General features: G+C 46.2%; 1 pseudogene; it reads left to right on the top strand.

Moving 5' to 3' along the window:
- The first annotated feature begins 13,063 nt into the window (after positions 1 to 13,063).
- LOC124706603 lies at positions 13,064 to 14,523 on the top strand (annotated as a pseudogene).
- The last annotated feature ends 4,632 nt before the right edge of the window (positions 14,524 to 19,155 follow it).

Genomic DNA, 19,155 nt, shown 5'->3' on the forward strand with positions numbered 1-19,155 from the left:
GCGCACAACAGCAGTCTTGTTGCGGGCACAACCAAAGTAGCATGTGTAGTAATCTCATTGGTTTTCTTGTAATTCCTGGTGTCTTCCATGCCTATACCTATCAAATCCAAATACTAGTGTATGGCAAACAATGTGCAAAATGTGAGTGCATAATTCGAATACAAAGAAGTAAAATGAGGAGCCATCCATTCATCCTTTGTATAGGGAAGACTTGCTTTTATAAGAAGCCTTAGGTGATAGACTATGACATAAAGTCATTAGTCCTGTGGTAGATCAAACCATTTAGTGCGCTTGGTGCTGGAGTAGGTCAAAGGCTACAAGAGCTTTACCGATTGTGCAAACAAATGGTAGATTTCGTTGGCCTTTCTTATTAAAAAAATAATATTACTGACGTAGTGTTTGGATGTATTGAATTGGGGAATTGGAATTGGGGCCTATAATTCTACCGTTTGGATGCGTGTGGAATTAGTGTCTGGAAACTGATCCGAATTCCAGCCCACCTCACTCCGAAGCGTTTTTCTTGAAGGGATGATTTGGAGGAGAGAAATGCAACTCTTCATGTAAGAAGTGCCCCCGGCACTATCTTTACCATTAATTTTTTGGAGATTCATTCTAGCGGCGTTGCAAAAAGATCCTCCCACCTCCAATCTTTAGCCCATTACTATTTTGCAGAAAAGCCACCTACAATTTTCATATTTCACACATCTCACTGTCCAGTTATATACTTCTTTAGTGGTTATTCAACTGTTTTTCATGTTATTTTTTCTTTCAAAAATATTTGAAAATATTCATACCAGTTTACACAATCTCAAACTTTTTTCACAGGATATAAAACTTCCATACAAGTTATGCCAGCAGATCCAGATCTAACAGATCCATTCAAGTTTCATTCGACTGATAGTTAGGATGCAAGCGGTGGTAAATTACATCTCCATTAACAGATAACTCAAGATATATTTTTCTTGATGATTTCCACATTTTTTAACACTGATTTCCAGTGACAAAGATTCAGCAACAATTTTGTCACCAAACCTGTACAGATTCACACAAGTTTTACCGAAACATAAACCATTCAAGTTTCTTTCGAGATACAAACAAGTTTCATACAAGATCAAAAAAAAAAAATTCGAGCAAGTCGAATCATAAGCCACCACAAATATGTGAACAATCATACTAATGGTTCATACGCTGCCACATTCATCAGAGCCAGGATTTTTATAATCTACCATGAAAATATGTAGAGGTTCATATTTAATTCACAGAAGATACAATTAATTCATAGGAAAAACATAGAAGATTCAACATGAATCAGATGACCCCGAGAATCCTACTGCTAATCCAACACAACAGCAAGGTCCCATGCTGAAAGGATCGTATGCCGCACCTAGAGGGGGGGGGGGGGTGAATAGGTGCTAACCAATTTTTAGTTCTTTTTCAATTTAGGCTTGACACGAAAGGTAAATTCTCTAGATATGCAACTAAGTGAATTTACCTATATGACAAGGATATCAACTAAGCAAGGTATAGCAATGCAATAGTAGATAGAGTGGGATAGAGGTAACCGAGAGTGGAGCACGCGATGACACGGAGATGATTCCCGTAGTTCCCTTCCTTTGCAAGAAGGTACGTCTACGTTTGGAGGAGTGTGGTTGCTACGCAAGCCAAACCAACAGCCACGAAGGCTTCACTCGGATCTCCCGTGAGCAACGCCACGAAGGCCTAGCCCACTTCCACTAAGGGATTTCCTCGAGGCGGAAACCGGGCCTTTACAAAGTTCTTGGGGCACACATCCACAACCAAATTGGAGGCTCCCAAATCTGTAACAACACAACAAATCAACAAGCATACATCAACAACAACAACTAGGGATCCAAAGAGGAACACTAGCAAGGGGGCCCTCAAGCATAAGAGGGGGAAATGAAGAACGCTTCGGTGAGGATGTAGATCGGGGTCTTCTCCTTCGATTCTCCAAAGCACAAGTGATTTGGTTGGTTGAGGGAGGAGATCTGGCGATTTTGGTGTTCTTGGTGGCTCAGCAATGGAGGATGAAGTTCTTAGGGTTTGAGCAACCTTCCAAGGTAAGTGAAGGGGGTATATATACCCCACCTACTTTTCTGCCCGTTGGAGGAGAAACGCCGGCAGTGCCGGCCTTGAGACGCCGGCAGTGCCGGGCACTTTTCTGAAACAGCAGACCGACAGATAGGCCGGCAGTGCCGGGCCAAAGATGCCGGCAGTGCCGGGGTTTGCACACCGGCAGTGCCGGCCCGGAGTTGCCGGCAGTGCCGGCCACGGCCGAGAGACAGCTTCTTCCTTCTTTTCTTTTCTTCCTTTTTGAGTGGGTCGAGATTTTCCGTGGTATCTTTTCCCTAACTGTAAACCACTTAGCACACGGTTAAATTGTCACCGGTGTTGTTAACAAACACACAAAACTCAGAGATCATGAAATGTTCTTTCAATCTCCCCCTTTTTGGTGTTTGATGACAATACCGGGATTTTGCAAAGAATAGAGCAAGAATATCTATATGTTTGGCAGCAGAGAGAAACTCCCCCTAGATGTGTGCATGCGAGAAATTTAGTGCAAGAATATATATATGCACACATTAGGTATAGAGCAACTTCAACTACCAAGATAGAAAGCACAATGCTCATAAGACATAAAGCATAAAATGTATGGGAAAAGATAAAAGATGACAAGTTAAGATCATACCTTTTCATATTGACATCCTTAACATTTCAAGACAATAGCCTCAAAATCATGAACAAGAATCCCATAATCCCATCAAGTATCAATTTGAGATAGATCCATAGACAATATGAGATATAAGATGATCATACCAATCCATGACAATACACTCAACCATATAGAATACCAACAAACATAGCAATAGTTCACCACACATAGGACACATAAAACACAAGATAAGGTCCAACATAATATAGAAGATAAAAAGGAGGACACAAGCTTTAACGGAATGATAAAAAGCAAATGCTTGTGCCCTCAAACCTCCCTAGCAAATCCCGTGCAAGTCCTACTAGACCTTCTTCTCCCCCTTTGGCATCAAGACACCAAAAAGGAGAAAAGAAGCGATGCTACAACGTCCCATGAGAGCTCACTCACTCTCCGTCTCTTCATCGTCCTCCGTCTCTTCTTCTTCGTGACTCGGCGGGCTCGACATCATCACTAGGAGGGTGCCGACGGCGAGAGGGACCGGGAAGACCAAGCTGTTCAAACTCGGTCCACATTGCCATGCTTGGAGAGCCATTCTTCTTCGGGAGTGATGACCTCCTCAGATCCACTTTCAACAGGAATATCCAACTTGCGCATGATGAGCTTTGTGTTCCTCCTGTCCATTTTCCTCTCCCTATGAGCCTGATACTGACGCCTGTTGATGTCAGACTTGAGGCAGAACATCTTGGCCAACTTGGCCTCTATGCGAGCAAACCAGCCATTGTCAGCAGGAGGTGGCAACTCAAAGTCAGAGTCTTCTTCTTCAGCAGAATCCTCATCATTGGGAAGACGAGGAGGATTGTCGTGAGTCTTGACCTTGAGATCCTTAGCCTTGTGAGGTAGAAGGTTAACCTCATCAGTGAGCCTGCCATATCCAGCATTGTCCCAACGAGAGCATATGAAGAACATGAAGTAGGGAGCAAACACAGGGGCCTTGCGAGCCATTATGCAAGACCAAAACTCATTCCACAGAAAATCCATCACATCAAGCTGCATACCAGTGTCACGGTGCTCGGTGAGAAAGGAGCAACAAGTTCCCAAGGTATCCATAGATCCGATCAACGCAGCCAACCTTGGGATTAAGGACCTCTCGGTAAATGCGGAGAAGAATGTCATACACCGGGCGGAGGAATTTCGAGAACCATATACCACTTCTCCTTCAAGATAAAGATCAGCAAGGAGAGCCTTCTCAACGGGCTTGGGAGTGTTGTGGGCTCTAAAGTATCCATCTTCATTGCCAGTGAGCACCGGATAACCAAGACAAGCTGCAAATTGGTCCCAAGTGCCATGCAACATGCGACCTTCTGTCATCCAAGTCATAGTCTTGGCATCATCATTGTCAACATAAACCGTGGCAAAGAATTGCCCAATCACCTCCACACAGTAAGGATGCTGAAACTTCATCAGAGGAACAAGACCAAACTGCTCACAAATATCTCGAGCTTCAGCAAAGTAGTTGGCGTGTTTATCCATGTGAGCAAAGTTGATGTGATGCATAGGAGCAACTTTATAAGTGGCATTTGCATAGAGATCATCAAAGGTCTTCTCTTGATACTTAGTCCAGAACAGAGCAGAGCAATTGGTGCCCTTGGGAGAGGTGTAAGCGTTGGACTGACGCAACCGAGCATACTCATTATCTGGCCACTTCCCAATGGGCATGCCTCTCAACCTCCGGAGAAGGTTAGCACGAGGTTCAGCCGGAGCGAAGTTCCTCTCCCGACGAGATGACTTCTTCAGAGATGGAATTTCGGCGTCAAAGTCACTAGGTATCGCCCGTTTGCCCGAGCTAGAGCGATGAGAACCACCTGCACCTGTGAGAGCAAAGGATAGGAATAACATATGATAAGGTACACTAAAACAAGGCAATCTTGATAAACAAGGCATGATGAATGATATGTTTAAGATACAACAAGAAAAAGGCTAAAGAGGATCTGGGCACAGCTTCGCCGGCAGTGCCGGGGAGGTACGGGCGGCAGTGCCGGCCCGACCGGCAGTGCCGGTGAGACAGGGGCGGCAGTGCCGGCCCAACCGGCAGTGCCGGTGGTGAGGGGGCGGCAGTGCCGGTCGACAGGGAAAAACGCCAGATCTGCTCTAGACTCAAACATTGTTCCTCAAACTTTCACACAACCATGCACAAGGTTATCCACCTCTATGGCAAAACTTACGGCAAGAATCGTCCACCCATCTTTCTTCTAGAGAGGTCAACCCAATCTAGAGAGGGAGAGAGAGGAGGGAGACTAACCGGAGGAGGAAGCCATGGAGGGGAGGAGGGCCCTGCCCGGATCAACCGACCAGAGGAGGAAGGAGAGCCCGGGACGGCGGCTGGAGGAGCAGGGGCGACGGCGGCGGCGGCTGGGGTCGAGTGGGAGGAGAGGACTCGCGCTGGGGAAGAGAGGAGCAGTTGCCCTAACTCCCCCGCGGGCCCTCAACTTAACCCACGCCCGCAGCGGCAGTGCCGCCGAGCCGAGGCCGGCAGTGCCGGCGCGGCCGGCAGTGCCGGTGGGAAAGCGCCGGCAGTGCCGCCAACCCTGCCCACAGCTCAAAAACCCTCAAAAAGATTGCTGAGTTTTAGAGTATGGAGATAGATATGGTTTATTTAGGAAAGGTGAGGCTTAGGATAGATACGCCAAACTGTGAGATGGTACATGATCACTCATTTTTGTAAATAAATCAAATGAAGGCCAAAAATGAGTGATTTCCCATAAACAAGGAGATGTCAAAAAGATCCAATGAAAATCCAAACAACTCCAACTCTTCACGAAGAAGAGTGTGGTGGCCTAGGCCACCATATATGAGTGTTATGGTATGGCACCGCGAAGATATATCTAGGGTCCAAACCAATACTCATCATTTAAGCTCACATATCAACATATGATATAACGAGAATGAAATCATTAATGTTGGCATTATGGGGGAGGGATAGCTCAATAATTTAAACCGCACTCCCCCTATTTCCATGCCCACATCTAAACCAAATAAAGTTTTGAGACGTAAGTGTGTTTGCAAGATGGTCAAGCTATACTCCTTGAATCAATGATATTTAGCTCATTCCTCAAATAAGAGAACCTTGCTTCATCAAGAGGCTTCGTGAATATATCGACAAGTTGATCTTTGGTAGGAACATAGATAAGCTCAATATCACCCCGGGCAACATGATCCCTAATGAAATGATTCCGGATCTCAATATGCTTCGTTCTTGAATGTTGCACCGGATTATAGGCAATCTTGATGGCACTTTCATTGTCACATAATAGAGGCACTTTGTCACAAATGACACCGTATTCCTTTAAAGTTTGCCTCATCCATAACAATTGAGTGCATCCACTTGCGGCGGCAACATATTCGGCTTCGGCGGTGGAGAGAGATATACAATTTTGCTTCTTAGAAGACCAACACACCAAGGACCTACCAAGGAATTGGCAAGCCCCGGAAGTTGATTTCCTATCATCCTTATCACCCGCCCAATCCGCATCGGTATAACCATTGAGAATAAAACTTGAGCCTTTGGGGTACCAAATACCATATCTTGGGGTATCAACCAAATATCGAAAGATTCTTTTGAGAGCCATCATGTGGCTCTCTTTAGGAGAAGCTTGATACCTTGCACACACACCAACACTCAACACTATGTCCGGTCTAGATGCACAAAGGTAAAGCAAGGATCCAATCATGGAGCGATATACCTTTTGATCCACCTCTTTACCATTGGGATCTAGTGCAAGATGACATTTGGTAACCATAGGAGTGGCCACACCCTTCATCTCGGTCATCTTGAACCTCTTGAGCATGTCTTGGAGATATTTTGCTTGGTTGATGAAGGTTCCTTCCCTCAATTGCTTGATCTCAAAACCAAGGAAGAACTTCATCTCTCCCATCATAGACATCTCAAACCTATCGGTCATAAGCTTTGAAAATTCATCATTGAAAGGTTTGTTAGTAGATCCAAATATAATATCATCAACATATAATTGGCAAACGAAAAGCTCCCCATTGACCCTCTTAGTAAAAAGAGTGGGGTCGATTAGCCCAACATCAAACCCACGGTCTACCAACAATTCCTTAAGGTGCTCGTACCAAGCTCTAGGAGCTTATTTGAGACCATAAAGTGCTTTATCAAGCTTGTAGACATGGTTAGGAAAGTTGAGATCCTCGAACCCCGGGGGTTGCTTAACATAAACCTCTTCATGCAAAGGACCATTAAGAAAAGCACTTTTCACATCCATTTGTTGTAACTTAAAGTTATGATGCGAAGCATAAGCAAGAAGGATACGGATGGACTCAAGGCGAGCCACGGGAGCATAGGTTTCTCCAAAGTCAATACCCTCAACTTGAGAGAACCCTTGAGCCACCAATCTTGCCTTGTTCCTCACAACATTTCCAAACTCATCTTGCTTGTTCTTGAAAATCCATTTAGTGCCTATAACATTGCGGCACTCCTTAGGCTTCTTTACTAGAGTCCACACTTTGTTGCGCTTGAAGTTGTTGAGTTCTTCATGCATAGCTTCCAACCAATCCGAATCTTCAAGGGCTTCAAATACTTTCTTAGGTTCCACTAAGGAGATATAAGCATGATGATGGCTAAAGTTCGCCAATTGCCTTCTTGTGGAAACCTTTGCCCTAACATCACCAAGAACCTTGTCATGAGTGTGTCCACGAAGCTCGAGGTTCCTATCTCTTCTTGCTAGACGACGGGCCTCGATCTCCTCCTTGGTCTTTCTAGGCCTTGGAGGTGTCACTTGATCAACTTGATCATTTGGGTCCCCGTCTTGACCTTGAACTTGAGCTTCCTCAATTGCTTGGGGTTGCTCAATCTCATGTGCTTGATCTTGAACAATGTTCGGAGAAGGGCAAGAGTTGATTGGTTCCTCATTGGAGGCATTGTGAGTGATAGGTTGATCTTGACCTTGATCTTGTCCTTGATCTTGCACATAAGAGGGAGAGTCTTGTTCTTGTTCTTGGGTTGGTGCATCATTTGCTTCACTAGGTAAGGTTTGTTGATGTTGAGAAGATGAGGGCTCCACCGTGGTAGAGCATAGTTCTTCCCGAGACGCCACACCGTGTCCCTCAATGGGGCGGAAAAATCCCACACCCATTCTTACTATGGCATCTTGAGGTATTTCATCACCTGCACAAACATCAACTTGCCCCACTTGGGAGCCATCATTTTCTTCGAACTTCACACTACAAGATTCAATGATAATCCCGGAGGATACATCAAAGATTCTATAAGTGTGAGATTCGGCACCGTAACCAACAAATATACCCTCCAAAGCTTTAGGAGCGAATTTAGATAAACGAACTCCTTTGATTTTGTAGAAACACTTACACCCGAACACCTTGAAGTATGAGATATTAGGCTTGTTCCCGGTGAGTATTTCATATGGAGTCTTGTTCAAGCCCTTGCGGAGATAGAGCCGGTTGGAGGAGTGACAAGCGGTGGAGATGGCTTCGGCCCAAAAGTTATAGCGGGATTTATACTCCGCCATCATAGACCTTGCCATGTCCATAAGAGTCCGGTTCTTCCTCTCCGCAACACCATTTTGTTGAGGGGTGTAAGCAGCGGAATATTGATGACGAATTCCCTCATCACTAAGAAAATCATTGAGTGTGTAGTTCTTGAACTCGGAGCCGTTGTCACTTCTTATTGCCATAATGAGGAGGTTGTGTTGGCGTTGCACCTCGGTAGCAAAGTCAATGAATATTTGTTGAGTCTCATCTTTCGTCTTGAGAAAGTAGACCCAAGCGTATCTTGAGTAGTCATCGACAATCACCAAGCAATGTTTCTTCGCACCAAGACTTGCATGAGTAACGGGACCAAAGAGATCCACATGAAGGAGCTCCAAGATCCTCTTGGAAGAGATAATGGTCTTGCTTGGATGCGGAGAGTCATGCATTTTGCCTTCAACACAAGCCCTACAAACACGATCTTTGGCAAAAGACACATTTTCCATTAGTCCCACAATATGGTTCCCCTTGTGAAGACTTTGCAAAGTTCTCATGTTGACATGGGCTAGGCGGCGATGCCACAACCAACCCACGTCCGCCTTTCCGAATAGGCACATCGCACTTGACGTGGTGGTCCCCGAAAAGTCCACCACATACAAGTTGTGTTCGCGATACCCAACGAATGCGACTTTTAGAGTCTTGCTCCACAAGAGGACCACAATATCATTATCAATAAAGACGGCGAAACCCATCTTGCCAAGGGCGAAAACGGAAAGCAAATTGTAACCAAGGGTTTTGACAAGCATGACATCCACAAGAGTAATGTTGTGTGCAACCACAACCTTGCCAAAACCCAATACCTCGGATGTAGAATTATCGCCAAAGGAGACGGTGATATCATTAATGTTAGGCCTCAACTCCTTGACGAGGTTCTTGCCGCCGGTCATATGACTTGTACATCCACTATCAAGTACCCATTTTGAACCTCCGGCGGCATAGTCCTACATGAGATCAATTCTTGGATTTAGGTACCCATTTTGCAATGGGTCCTCTTTTGTTAGCAACAAGGGTCTTTGGGACCCAAATAGACCAAGCAACATAACCATCATATGGGCCAACATATTTAGCATAAACATCACCATAATAATCTTTAAATAAAACATAGTGAGGGTTAGCAATTCCCGCATCATCATCATTCATGGTTTTGCCCTTGGAGGCTTCACCATTAGTGACGACTTTCTTCTTTTCTTGTGCGGGCTTGGCCTTTTGCTTGTTTGCCTTCTTTGCCTTGGCATTAAAACCAAGGCCCTCCTTCCCATTGTTTGATCTTTGCTTACTCAAAAGATCATCCAAAGAAAGTTTACTTTGGGGAGAGGAGGCCTTAGCAAGTTCATCCTTCAACCTAGCATTTTCCTCAACAATGTTTGCATGATCACATAGAGGAGTAGAGGAACTAGGCACATCATATGTAGCAAGCCTAATTTGAAGTTGCTCAAACGACTTGGATAGGAGAGTGTATTCACTCTTCAAAGCTTTGTGAGCTTTGTCTAGTTCATCTAGATCCTTCACAAGTTTTTCATGATCAACCCCAAATTGGGCCTTTTCCTTTGTAAACACTTTATTCTTAGCCCTAGCAAGATCTCTAGCTTTAGTGAGCTTGTTAATTTTATCTTGAGGCTCTTCAATATTTTCTAACCTCTCTTCAAGAGAAGCTATGGTTTCTTGACATTCCTCAAGAGCATTTTTGAGAGCATGGATTTCGAGAGAGTCTTCTCTCTCTATTTGACCCTTTTTCTCAAGCATAGCACTTTGTTGAGCTAAACGAATCATGAGGTTTGAAACATGCTTTTTAGTGTTACCTTGTAGGTTGAGAATGAAATCATCAAAATCAAGCATTTCTTGTTTCACTTTTAGACTAGCATCATCAACCCCTAGTTCACTAGATATGTTAGGCATAGAGGGGTTAGGAGATGATACCTCGGAGGATTTAGCCATGAGGCAACTTTCTTCCTCCACAAGGATGACCTCATTGGGGGATTCACTTGGTGATGAAGAATTAGTGGAGAGGGAGGCAAGAGCGACCAATCCATTGGAGGATGCATCTTCTTCATCATCAACATCATCATCACCGGAGGTATACTCTTCTTGAGTTAATAGCACGATAGATGTGTCCAAGGAGGACCTTGCCATGAAGCAATGTGCATTCTTGATAGGAGGGTTCTCATTGGGAGATTCAAAGAGAGATGAAGAGGGTATGTTGGTGGTGACGATGGCGGCCAATTCCTTTGAGCTTTCTTCATCTTCATCACCACTAGAACTTTCAACTTCATCGGATGAATATTCTTCCCTTGTAACTAGCACAACTCTTGAGGGCCTCTTGCCCTTCTTGGTCTTGTTGTTGTAGAACTTCTTGTTGGGGGCTTTTGAATACTTGCCCTTGGTGTCCTTGCTCTTGTCCTTGGGAATGAGCCTTCCATTATGAAGCTCTCTATTTTCATAGGGGCATTCGGCAATGAAGTGGCGCTTGTCATCACAATTGTAGCAAGATCTTGTCTTTGGACCAAAGCTAGTGAAACCACTTTTGTTGTTCCTCTTGATGTTGTCTTCCTTGGCCTTGGAGGGATCAACCCAAAAGGATTTTGCATGGAAGGCCATGTGATCATGGTAGTGGCATTGCAAATCTTCCGGATAGGACATACTCCAAGATGCCCTATAAGATTCTTGAGGAATCACTTCTTCACCGGAGTTGACCATCAAGGCAAGATTGGAACCTTTTGCCATTCCAAGAGCACGATTGCGAGAATCATGAGAGGTTTCTTCAAGCACCTTGAGAGCTTGCATCTCGTGCACGACTTGTTGAGAGGTGAGAGAGGAATAACATTCCCTTCCCACAAGAGTCTTGACATCAATGGGAGCAAATGGCATCATGCATTCAATGTACTTCTCCTTGATCCAAGAGTCATTGATGTGGGTGGCACCAATAAGCCGGAAGGCATCGGCAACCGTGACAAGTCTTCCATACATGAGTTCATGATCTTCATCTGGTAGCCTCAAGAATCCTTCGGCTTTATTCTTAAGAGCATTATACTTGTTCCTCCTTGTGCTCTCACTTCCAATGCAACTAGCGGCCAAACCGTCCCAAGCTTCCTTGGCGGTGGTGTAGTTCCGGACACGATGCAATTCCGGAGTCCCCACACTAGTTTGAATCATGTGAAGGGCGGTGTTGTTGAGTTGACTATCAACGGCTTCTCTTCTAGTCAACTTGTCGGGGTTGTATGGCTTGAAGCCCTCCAAGATGATTCTCCATAGTTCATTGGAGGCACTACAAACATGAGAGCGAAACTCAAATTGCCAAGTATCGAAATTATCAACGGAAAACTTAGGTGGGTCACCCCGAATGTTTAAATGTGGAAGGGGAACCGGTATATCGGGAGATAGGAAAGGTGGAGCTACTCGATTGTAGCTTTCACCTCCACTAGTTCCCCTAGGAGATGCACTTGTAGATTTGATAGTGTTTAAGTTATCACCATCCACGGGTTTGGTAGATGAGGGTAAGTCCGAAGCCTCTCCATCATCTAACACACCCGTGTCTTTTACCTCTACACTAGGAGCCTTGGGAAGGGCCGGAGCCAAAAGCTCGGCAATCATCTTTTTCATGCTTTCCATTTGGGCTTCCATGGAGGACTTCAATAAATTGAAGTCTTCCACGGAGACCGACTTGGCGGCCCCTACCGAGGGCTCCTCGTCCGAGCATACTCTTAGGCGGTTAAGCCCGAAATAAGAGCCGAGGCTCGATACCAATTGAAAGGATCGTATGCCGCACCTAGAGGGGGGGGTGAATAGGTGCTAACCAATTTTTAGTTCTTTTTCAATTTAGGCTTGACACGAAAGGTAAATTCTCTAGATATGCAACTAAGTGAATTTACCTATATGACAAGGATATCAACTAAGCAAGGTATAGCAACGCAATAGTAGATAGAGTGGGATAGAGGTAACCGAGAGTGGAGCACGCGATGACACGGAGATGATTCCCGTAGTTCCCTTCCTTTGCAAGAAGGTACGTCTACGTTTGGAGGAGTGTGGTTGCTACGCAAGCCAAACCAACAGCCACGAAGGCTTCACTCAGATCTCCCGTGAGCAACGCCACGAAGGCCTAGCCCACTTCCACTAAGGGATTTCCTCGAGGCGGAAACCGGGCCTTTACAAAGTTCTTGGGGCACACATCCACAACCAAATTGGAGGCTCCCAAATCTGTAACAACACAACAAATCAACAAGCATACATCAACAACAACAACTAGGGATCCAAAGAGGAACACTAGCAAGGGGGCCCTCAAGCATAAGAGGGGAAATGAAGAACGCTTCGGTGAGGATGTAGATCGGGGTCTTCTCCTTCGATTCTCCAAAGCACAAGTGATTTGGTTGGTTGAGGGAGGAGATCTGGCGATTTTGGTGTTCTTGGTGGCTCAGCAATGGAGGATGAAGTTCTTAGGGTTTGAGCAACCTTCCAAGGTAAGTGAAGGGGGGTATATATACCCCACCTACTTTTCTGCCCGTTGGAGGAGAAACGCCGGCAGTGCCGGCCTTGAGACGCCGGCAGTGCCGGGCACTTTTCTGAAACAGCAGACCGACAGATAGGCCGGCAGTGCCGGGCCAAAGATGCCGGCAGTGCCGGGGTGTGCACACCGGCAGTGCCGGCCCGGAGTTGCCGGCAGTGCCGGCCACGGCCAGGAGACAGCTTCTTCCTTCTTTTCTTTTCTTCCTTTTTGAGTGGGTCGAGATTTTCCGTGGTATCTTTTCCCTAACTGTAAACCACTTAGCACACGGTTAAATTGTCACCGGTGTTGTTAACAAACACACAAAACTCAGAGATCATGAAATGTTCTTTCACATGCAGTTTACGTTTGAGTCCGAGGTTGATCGCATATTTTCATCTCCACTAGGTATGTCTCTGGACTGTTGTACTCTCATCTATTATCTCCCCTTTTAGAATGATAATACATAGTGACCTACTCTGAAATTTAAAGTTAGTGGAACTAGGGTGAGCTGTTGCTGACTGATGTGTTGCTCCTTGTAGAATCATCATTGTTGTATGTGATCTCGGGAAAGCATATTGGACTTGCGAAGCTCTTCAACGGTTACAGGCTATCTACAGATAATGGTCTATCCATTACAACAAAAACTGATGGGAAGAAGTTTATCAAGTTGAACCAAACGAGACTGTTCTTCAGGTGCTTTATCTGTACTGACTCACTCCTCAGGTTCCATCACCAATCTTCCAAACATTGTTAATGGCCATGTTTGATGACGTGGTTCGAAAAATTATGAATATATCCGAACATATTCTTCACTGGGTTATGTTCCTCAGATTAATTTGGTGCAACTAATTTTTGAATGATGCATTCGTGCATATACAAAATGTTGTAGTTTAGCTGCACCTGCATTGGCATGCTGTTGATTACTTGATTGTTGCTTTGGCACCAATTACACAGCCGATTTATAAATACAAGAACATACCATGTTCTTGTGCTTGCACATTGCTTTTCACAAGAGACACTAGTAGCTAGCATTACTGCAGCAGATATGGTTCAGATACATGCATATAGCATATATTATGTAATGTTTTGATTTATGATGGACCAGCATCATAGGCACGTGCAGTTAGGAAGTCTTAACCAATTTAATCTTCCATGCAGGTCCACTGGCAAACAACTTTGAGAGGCCCCGTTGTTGGAATATTGACAAACCAGAGGGTACTAATCGCGTCTGCTGATCTTGATATACTGTCAAGCAGCTCAACGAAATTTGATCGTGGTCTCCCATCAATATCCTTTGATCATTCTACTTTTCTGATACTGTTCCTTCCTATGTATGTTGTTATCCAAATTTGGATAGCTTATTCGTTATCTGTTATGCACTGTTATCATATTTTGTTGAGCACTTAACTACTTCATACTATCGGTCAATGTTTTGGGTTGGACCAGCACTTATCTTCTCAAGTGCAACTGCAATAAGTATGCTTGGATGGGACAGCAAAGTTCGATCAATCCTTTCCACTAGCTTTCCTCGTTCCAGTAACAGTTGCTCCCAAACATTTGTGGTCCTATTGTTTCTTGCCATTTTGATGAGTTTGTGCTGGAGTGAACCGTATGCAAGTTTATGCCTGCAGTGTTGCTTGGTGCAGAATGACCGTCTGCTGCTTGTGAATCCAACCGATATAAATCCAAGACAGAAAAAGGGTGTGGAAATAAAGAGCTGTCTAGTTGGTCTACCATGCAGCAACACTTTGCACAAAAAATTGATCTTTCAGAAGTGCTATACCAAATAACATCGAGGTATTGTTTTGCTTGATTGATGTATTTGCTTTTCATTATGCAAGTGAGTTACTTCCGTTATGGCATTTAGTCCTCATGCACTGATCTCATAGATCTCACCTAAAATTTGATTTCATACTAATCTACTCCCATTTACATAAAAATGAATGGTGCACATTCCTGTAACAGATATGCAAGAACTGATTGCATGTACAGGAATATTTTGAATACTCCCTATGTTCCATTTGAATGTATTCCAGTCTTGTCATTTTGTCAGATATGGAAGAACTGGAGTACAGTACATGAATGTTGAAGTCATTTTTCAGTTTGTCCCATTTGTTTTTAAGTTGGGGCTGATTGTACTCCAGTGGTAATCGTTCTGAATTCATTAGCAACCTTACAGTACCATTTCATTTCAGTTAACAATACTCACTGATTTCATTTCAGGAGTACAAAACTGCAGACAGTTTCAGTTAAAATGATACCAACATGCACAGGTTTCAGTTAAACAGTACCAAGATGCCCAGGTTTCAGTGATTCAGCTCACCTTGAGCTCCTGGAGGAGGACGTCGGGGCAGAAGAGGTTGGTTCTGCAGGACACCGGCTGCACAAGGTCGAGGAGAAGGCCAGGATGGGGGAATCTGGCTGTGCTTGAGGGCGAGCACGAGGTCGAGGGTGTGCGGGCGGAGAGCCGGAGATGCAGGGTGGCCTGCGGGCGGAGATTCAGATGTCGCCGAGGCGGCCGGGAATGGATGCGTGCGGGGGAGGGCGGCTTCGGGGGAAGAGGGGCGAAGTGGTGACTGCTTGCTCACCGGCGCGGAGGACTCCGGCGGCGGTGGTGTGAGTGAGCTGCGACGAGGCCCGCGCTCGGTGCAGGCTGCAGAGGTGGGGGAGAACGACGACCGGGGCGGCGCCGACGGAGGAAGGAGCGGGGCTAGCAGGCTGGCCGGCCGCCAGGTTGTCAGGATGCCGATGATCTGACCGGAAGAGGATCATCAATAACAAGAATTTAAGGAGAATTCGATATAAAAGAGACAAATTGCTAAAACTAAATGAAAGATAAATTGCAGAAATAAAAGATAAAATTAGGGTTCATATTTCTTGGTTGATTGCAAGGGGATACAAGGGTAGGCTTATATAGACCTAACCAACTACAACATCACACCATATGTGGAATACCGATAGTACCCTTACACCCACTAACCCACTACTCCATATCCATACTAGTCCCTGACATTACTCCCCCCTCAAAACCATTGCTCAGCAATGGACAAGTTTCTTCAGAAACTTTTATCATTAACAACTATCTTTCAGGATTCATTCACCATATTAGGGAGGTAAAAATGTAATGAAGATAATATCCATTTCACATATCTGAAGATGGTTCTGTGAAGATAGCAGCTTCTTTGCATTGTAATTCCTCTGGACACCTTGCTGATGTAGAAGCTCCTATTGTTCATGAAGGAAGATCAAGATGTATGGATATTCAGACAAGAAGATGCCATTATATGTCATACTAGTCCAGCCCTTAATCTGAACAAGCTCTGTTATGTTCAGCCAGTTGCATGGAAAAAGGAGTGATTCAATACCAGGATCCCAAATATGAGAGGTGTTGCTCGTTGGTAGTTGAATTTTAAAGACTTTGTACAAAATTGCTGCATCTCTTCCTTCTTGAGATATTTTTCCAGAACACAAGATCACTATCGCACACACACTAGTGGCAGTTGACATACAAATTGCAGAGAGAATAGCTTCTGTCCAACTGAACATGCAAGAGTAGCAGGCAAACTGCAGAACTGTTTCTGAATGTGGGCAGTCCAAAACAATTGCCAAGCAACAATAGTGTACCTGGAGGAAAACAGCCGAAGTATTGTACCAGGAATGAGACTGAGACCAGAATTGTGCCCAGAAATGCCTCAGGTCCATTAGAGTTGGCAATGCAGTTTTGCTTGACACCTTATCCATTGAGAACTCCCACAAAAATGCATACCGTGGCTTCCAAGACAAAATGTGCCCATATGAGAAAATAATGCCCTTTTTCATTGATGAATCAAGAATATGATGAGCTCCAAATATTTTATCTCCATCCAGAGTTGTATTACGCCAGAGAGCTGATATAGCCCAATTTCCAAGACTGAGAGCACATCTTTGCCACGATGGAGTGGCTTCAGGAGATAAACGATTACCCTGTATAGTCTGTAGAGCTGAGAACTGCTTACTGTTGCAGCTCAAGAAGTTGAAATGAGTGTGTACAGATAAGTTCTCAGCCTTCTGTACTTCCAATAGAATAACCGGCGGTAATGAAGCAGCGATACCATACATATCGGGAGGTTTAGCTGGTGGTTTATTTAGCATAACATCCTCAAATACTCGAATCACAATGGACCGATATTCAGATTGGAACCATAGGTCAGTTGTACCAAGGAAGTAAAAATCACCTGCACTGCTGACTAGTTTCCCAACATGTTCATTGCCAATTGGGTTGTTGCTGCTGTCATCATTCTGAGGGGTCATTAGAAATGTTGAAGCTCCTGGATCCCATTCTTTTCTTCTCTCATGAATAACTAATACATTTGACTGAGGTTCTCCCAGCTGTTGTACATGTACTGATGCCTTCTCAACACTGTGTTGCTGCTGCACATCAATGTGGTAACTCAGATAAGCAATTGTTTGTTCAGTTCCTGGTGCCTTGACAACACACTTGAGAAGCTGTTCACTGTCTTGTTGCTCTTCTTCATATGACTGCTGCTCAGGAGTGCTAGTGAATACATGATCAAACTCATTTGAGCGTCCATCTGACTTGTCATCATAGACACCGAACACCTGAACGGACCCAATTGAGCAGCCATCTGACTCGTCATCAGAGATAGCGAACAGCGGCTCAGGAACAGCTCGCTCTAAGGGATAATCTGTCGGCAGAGTAAAGTAGCTGCGCTCGGTTCCATCTGCTAGGAATACGCTTTGGCGATTAAGATTATGGAAACCATATGGTTGTGGCCTTCCATCCAGATTCTGCTCACTGAAATTGGTGCTTTCACCATGTACTGAACCCTGAATTGGATTTGGATGCCCATATGTGTAACCAGACTGTGGTGTTGGCATTTCATCGAGCACCTGGCAGGCAACATAAGCAGGAGCTGCAGAGAACATGGAGGGAGCATACGAGAACCCTGTGCATCCAGATGATTCAGTAATCGGTGCTTCAGTCGTTCGCCTGTCCATAGCCACTGTGAACTGAGATACTAAAGTTGAGAGTTTTGATAGTTCACTGAGGACTGATTCCAAGTTAGAGTGGAATTGGCCTTGGTGCGTGTCCAAGCGGAGGTCAAGACCAGCGTTGGGCATGGTGAAAATCCCAGGGCCTGAGTGCTCGCAGACGAACTTGTCGTCAGCGACGGACACGCCACCGACGCTGTTGCTCTTGGAGAGGCCGCCGCCTTGGTAGTCAGGAGTCGCGGGTTGGAGGACGCTACCGCTCTTGCTAGCGCCCTTCTCGCCTGTGCCCAGCGCGCGGGAGGTCTTCGCCGTGGAGGGGCCTCCGTTCGCGTACTTGCCCACTTCCTTGGGTGGCGACGAGGCATTGTAGGCCAGCAACGGGGTGGAGTCCGTGGCAGGCGACGCTGTCGATTCAGGCAGCGCTGGGGTGGTTGTGGGGGCGCCGAACGTGGGTGTGGGACGCGGTCGCCATGGATCCGAATCGGGGTAGCTGGTGGCTGATTTGGGAAGGGAGGGTGGGGAATTGCTGCCAAACAGATGAATTAGTCGCCAGCGCGACCGTAAGAGCATCTCCACTCGTCGAACAGGAACAGGTCCATGGCGTGCCATTTTTTTCATCCGGACGGCGAAAAATGGCCTAGCCACGCTCCCGGTTTTTCGTTTTTCGTCGGATTTGGACCTTCATCCATCCGGCGAGCCCACGCCAACCCTCGGGGACTCCGGACGAAGCGAAAGCGCGCGAAACGCCGAGATATTTCTCCCGCGCTTTCGCTTCGTCTTCGCCGCAGAGGTGGACCCGACCGGTCAGCGACACATGCATCGTCTTCCGCGCGCACTAAAAGGCTGCCGCCGGTCAGCTCGCCGCGGACGCGTCACATTCCACGCGGCATTTAATCGCCGGCACCAGCCGCGCCTATATACCCCGCTCCGCTCGCCGCGACGCGTTTCCCCGCTCCACTCTCCCTCCACTCTCCCGATCCATGGCGTTCAACGACGAAGACGGCACAGCCAACAACGGCTTCCCACGCCGGTCGCTCCACGCGTGGGAGGGGCACCTCCTCCACCAGGCGGGGTACCCCTGCCCGCCGGACACGAGGCCTCCCGGCAGCGGGTGGCGGCTAAGTGCTGGCGGCGTACCAATCCCGCCGCCGCCCCAGGGCCACGCCCTCGACGTCGCCATCGAGGAGGCTCGGATGACGATGATGGACGAAGAGCGCGCCGACCCGCGCCACCACCCCGACAACTACACGGGGTGGAACTCGTTCTTCCTCCGGCGGTGGGAGCGGGAGCTGGCGTCCTACGACGGCCCGCTGCCTCCGCCTCCACGCAACAACGCCGCGGGTCGCCGACATTGGTGGAGCGCGCCGAATAGGACGCTGCAGAACGTCCTCGAGCACATCGAGAGCGGCAACTTCCCGGTGCTGACGATGCCCCCTCCATCGAGGGCATCGGC

The sequence above is a fragment of the Lolium rigidum genome, chromosome 1 (genome assembly GCF_022539505.1).
Source record: "Lolium rigidum isolate FL_2022 chromosome 1, APGP_CSIRO_Lrig_0.1, whole genome shotgun sequence".
Lineage (NCBI taxonomy): Eukaryota > Viridiplantae > Streptophyta > Magnoliopsida > Poales > Poaceae > Lolium > Lolium rigidum.